The sequence below is a fragment of the Condylura cristata genome, unplaced genomic scaffold, assembly GCF_000260355.1.
Source record: "Condylura cristata isolate star-nosed mole 26May11 unplaced genomic scaffold, ConCri1.0 scaffold00034, whole genome shotgun sequence".
NCBI classification, from domain to species: Eukaryota; Metazoa; Chordata; class Mammalia; order Eulipotyphla; family Talpidae; genus Condylura; species Condylura cristata.
In genome coordinates this window covers 4,314,940-4,320,195 of record NW_004567135.1, presented here as the reverse complement: position 1 = coordinate 4,320,195, position 5,256 = coordinate 4,314,940, and positions in this window count along the sequence as shown.

Here is a 5,256-nt window from a genome sequence, read left to right as displayed (position 1 = left end):
GGCTGCAAGTTCAGCTCCGGGCCGCTGTGCCTGGGAGTCTCCTCAGCAGACAGAAGAGAGGGAAGACGCTAGGCCGGCTGTCCGCGCCGGCCTGCGCTGGGCGAGCAGGGTCCGGTGCGGCCCCCCTGGCCCTGCTACTCTCCCTCCAGCACCGCTGGGAGGGGCGGGGGGGGGCAGCTGTGGGCCCGTGGGGACAGGGCAGGTCAGTGCCGGCGTGCAGAGCGCACAGTGTCCGGTTCTCCAAGCCGCGGTTCCCGAGCTGGTCGTCCCAGCCGGCCTGGCGTGAGCCTGGGCAGCTGCTTGCTCCCGCCAGGAGTGCAGCCGGGATGGACGCTCCGCGCGGGCCGCAGTGTCCTCTCGGGACCCTGCGCAAACACAGCCAGCAGAGACGGCAGAGCTGGCCTCTCCCCGGCGCTAGGGGCCTCTGTCTGGGAGCCTCCCCCTCTTTCCTCGCGGGGAAAGTGACTGCGGCCTGCCTGAGCGTGCCAGACACCTGCCTGCCAGATGTGGCGGTTCCCCACCCTCTCTCCCCCTTCCCAACGTCTATCCTTTCCCCACCCCACTGAGCTCTGGCAGAGCTCGCCCCCCCTGCAGGGTGATTTAGTGCTTCGGGCCCTCTTCCTCAAGTGCCCCGCAAGCTCTTCTCCCGCCCCTAGGCTCCCCTGGGGCTTGGGGTCTCCCTGCCCCCCCCCAGGTCCAGCAGACAGAGGTCTTGGTACAGCCTCCTCCCACTCCCTCCCTGGGGTGCTGACTGGCTGAAGCCCCTCTCCTAGACGGAGAATGGACGGGTGGGGCTTCTGTTTCACAGCGCCTTGCCTCGGAGGGCCCATCAGCAGGCCTGGGACAGCATAGTCTGAGCTGACTTCATTTCCTGGGCCAGGAGAAGAGGGTGGGTGGAGGCCAGTGGAGGGAGCCAGCACTCTGGACTGCAGAGAAGGGGCCCGCGGCCCAGCGGGTGATGGCCTGGTGGACAGTATCTTCTTTTCCTGGCTGGGCCTCCAGATCTTGTCTCTGGGTCTGTCAACCTCTGACACAAGACCCCTTATGTCCCCCCCCTGCAGACTGACCCCAACACACTTGTCCTTAGGCCTGACTCTTCCCTGTCTTTTCTCCGTTCAGGCCTCTTCCCACTCCACCCCTTCTCCCCAAGTTGAGCTTCTCTCCTGGTGGCCTGGCTTCCCGCACCCCAGTGCCACACCATAACACAGACCTCCAGGCTCTTCCCTCCTCTTCCCTCCCCGCAGCCTGCCTGTCCGCCTTGGTCAGACAGGGCTAGGGAGTGAGGTGGGCTAGGCCCAGAGCAGCCCAGGCAGAATGGGTGGGAAGGCCCAACAAGTAGGAGTGGGAGGTGGGGCCCGCAAAGGCAGGTGAGAAGCACTGGGAGCCGGGAGCGAGCAGGGAAAGGTGACTGGGGCCCAGGGGGCAGAGACAGTGACGAGGGCAGAAAGCCGGCAGCACAAACGGGGGTAGCAGCGCGCAGAGAAACAGGCCTGGGGCAGAGAAAAGACTGGAGAGAGGAGAAGGGGAAAGTGGGCAAAGAAGGCCTGTGGGGAGGGGCTTGGCAGGGGGGTCTGGCTCTCGGGGCTCCCTCCTGCTGATGGGCCATAAATCTTGTGTGTGAGGAATGCGTGTGCAAGGGGCGGTGGTGCGGACAGGGATGGTTCCCACAATATTATTCTTCTCCATTTCGTTCTGCTGCCTCCTTCCTGGCAGCCTGCGCCCGCCCTCTCAGCATCCCGGTGCCCAGGGACCAGCCGAGGTGTCCGTGACTCAGGAACCCTGGCTTCCCCTCGGAATGCAGACCTGCCGGATTGTGCCGCCAGGATTTAGCCCGCAGGCCCCAGCCGGCTGCCCACCCCGCCGCTCCCCAGCTGCTCCCGTCCATCTTCTCCTCCCACTCTGCCGGCCTCTCTCCCGCCTCCACGTTGACCCCTCCTCCAGCCTCTGACCCCCAGCCGCCTGGGGCCTGGGTGGAGGGGAGACAAAGACGGGATTTATCGCCGGGATGGGGAAGCAGCCAGAGACCAGGGCTGCGGGCAGTGGCTGACCTCCAGGACAGGGGGGAGTGTTTGGCCAGATGCTAGGAGCCTGGAAGTCGGGGTTCCACCGGCCCCTCTCATAGCCCCCACCTTGTCCACTCCCCTGGACTCTCTCCCTGGAACCTGGACAGGCAGTCAACAGAGGATGCCCCCTGGAAGATCTGGGCCCCTGAAGGAAGACCTGGGAGGAGGGAAGAGAAGAGATTGACGATTGACGTCTTGGAGTCATTCTCGGATTCTTTAGGGGGATTTAGACCCAGGGAGATTGGGGTATTCATTGCTCCCAAGAAGAGAAAGGTGTGCAGGATTAGCATCTCAGGCAGCAGATGAGAGGGAGAGGGAGGGCTCAAAGAAAGGGCTGGATTCCCAGTGGAGCTGGGGATAAGGGTGCTTTATGGGTCCTGAAAGACAGCAGATACAGTCCAGCCTGGAAGTAAAGGAAGAAAGGAATTCCCCAGGGGTAACTGCCCCGGCTCCCCAGAGCCTTCTTGCGAGGTCCCCAGCGCCATGAGGAACAGGACCTGCCGTTACAGTAAATTACTATTGGCCTGAAGTTGTCTCTACTCAGCAGGCAGGGTGTGGTGCTCCAGGAGAGGGGCCGTGTGATCTAGGAGTTTCCGAGAAGCCAGGCCGTGGGTCTTCTGGTGGACAGCTCCTGCTGCCTCTTTAGCTGCCTTGGGGGCCTGCTAGCCCCTCGGAATGTCCACAAACCCCGCTCTGCGGCACTGGCCTCCCCCATCTCTAGCCCCCAGAATCACTCCCTGCCTTCGCCTCATTGTCCCGGGAGAAGGCTGCTAGAGGCACTTCCCAGCGAGAAGAGCAGAGCGTGCAGGGAAGAGAAACTGAGGCAGCCAGCGCTCCGGGCTCACCAGACCCCCCCCTTTCCACCCTGGAGCCTCGCGATGAGACCTTGTCATTTTCCTCTTAAACTTCTGCAAGATGAAAGCACCCCCTCAATTCCTGATGGAAAGCCAGCCGTCGGAAATTTTAGTGGGAAAGAGTTATAGATTATAGATTCTCGGAGGAGAGATTGGGAGCGGACAAAAGAATGGGGGTGGGGGGGCAGCGCCGTTAGGAGAAAACAGGAAAAGGGAGAAGAGAGCATCTTGCTTCTCCTCCTTCCCCTTCCCCCAATTGAGGAGGCAGATTTACAGCCCTGGTTTGGGGAGGGGTGGGGTGAGCATAAGGAAGACAGATCTGCAGTTCTGCCCTCTGAGTGTCTGGGTACTTAGCTTTAACTCCCCCATTAGCATCAATCCCCATCTTGCTGCCCATCCGTCTTCTGACATCAGCTCCTTCCCCGGTGCCGCCCGGGCTTTCTGACCCCAAGGAGCTCTTAAAGGGCCAGTTGAGACCCTGCTCCCTCCCTCGTCCCACACTGGGCAGCACTCAGGGTGGGTGGCAGGGTCCCTGCGGGCACTGCGACCGTCCTTTCTAGGGCCTCAGGGGATGGTGGGCACAGTGTGTTGGGGGGCTCTCCCCCAGTTCTCCGTTCTCTTTACACAGCCTTTCTGTCCAGCCCCCCATCTTTGCTCACCGTGAGCTGGGGTCACAGATAGGCCCTCACAGCTGAGGGCTGGAGAAAGCCTGTGGACCTGGGAGCTGATCCTGCCCCTCCCTCGCTTCCTGGAGGCCCAGGGCAAGGAGTATCAGGAACCACTGGCTGTTTCTAATTCAGAATCAGAAGTGGGGGTGGGCAGGTCTTTGGATTCCGAGGTGCCCAGGGCCCCACACTCCCAGCGTCCTTTCCCAGAGACCTTTCCCAGAGACCGGGGCTGTGGGGGTCTTAAATGCCCGCGCTGGGAGAGAGGTGGCCTCCCAGGAAAACCTGCCTCTGCCTTTCTGGCTCCTTTCCCCTACTCCTCAGCAACTGAACTTGGGGGGCGGGGTGGGGGTGGGAGGTAAAACGGAAATCAACCGGCTTCTCCCCATTTCTCTTCATCTGCAGAAGTACTGTAACTGCACCCCAGGGGTTATAAGAATGCCAGGATGTTTGGAAAGTTCCTCCCCATCTGCCTTCCACCTTCTCCGCTGCAGAACTCTGCAGAACTCTGCAGTCCTCCGAGGGGCTCCGCGGGAGAACCAGACTCTTCCTGATACCTGAAACCCACTCCCCCAAGCCTCCCCTTGCGCCCTTCTCTGGCTCAGGATGAGAGGGGACTCGGGAGTGGGGGTCCTTGTGAAAGTGGCCATGCTAAAAATAGGCGCCCCAGCTGCACCCCCCCTCGGCCCCTTATTTATCACCTTCTAAACTTTACTCTCAAAGAACGAATAAATATTCCCAATTCCTGAAGCCCAGCCCTTAGGTCATAAATTTAACTGGGGGACAGGGGCAAGGGGGAGGAGTGAGGTGCAGGGAGCCGGTCTCTGCAGCCTGGAGGAAGCGGCCAGGGCTTGTGGCTGGCCTTCCCTGAGCGGACAGCGTGTCTGGGTCCTTCCTTCCAGAACACAGGCGCACCCCCAACGGAACCAACCTGGTTCCGCCTCGACTCCCCCTTCACTATTCCTCCTCCGGCCTGCCCGTCCCTCTCCAGCGGCCGGTCGGCGCCCTTTGGGTCCTCGGAGCCCCTCGTGCAGAGCCATTGTCTGCAGGAAATTTCCATCTCTGCTCGGCCTGGACAGTGATGGCTGAGTCCACTTGCTCCCTCAAAGGCGCCCCTTTCAGTCTCTCCTTCCCCGTTCTCTCCCCCAGCCTTTGTGTTCAGCCCTGTGCACCCCCAGTTTGCCCCGGCTCTTTGGCGCAGTGTCCTCGCTCCCGCTCCCACGTCCCTTCCTCTCCCCTTGGGGCCCCCTCCCTGCCCCTCAGAGGCGTCGCCCGCGTGCCCCTTCCACTGTCTTCGGCTTCAGGGCCCGTCACCGCCGCACCCCACCTCCCCCTCCCCGGGGAGGAGAGAGAAGGAGGTGGAGGAACAGGTAGAGGGAGCGCGGCTCCTGCAGGGGAGGGGGCGCCGGAGGGGAGCGGGCCGCGGCGCCGAGGGGAGGGGCCTCCCCACTGCCCCCCTCTCCCCAATCGCGCCCCCCCTCCCTCAGCCCGCCAGCCATAAATCAGGGCCCCGGCGCCTTGGCCAATGGCAGAGCGACTCGTAAATCGGCCTGTCAAGCTCAGCCAATGAGAGGCGGCGTTAAATCAAGGCCTGTCAGCGCTCGGCCAATGGCAGGCCCTGGGCTGGCCATAAATCTGCCGGGAAGCGACAGCGAAAGAGAGAGAGCGTGTGAG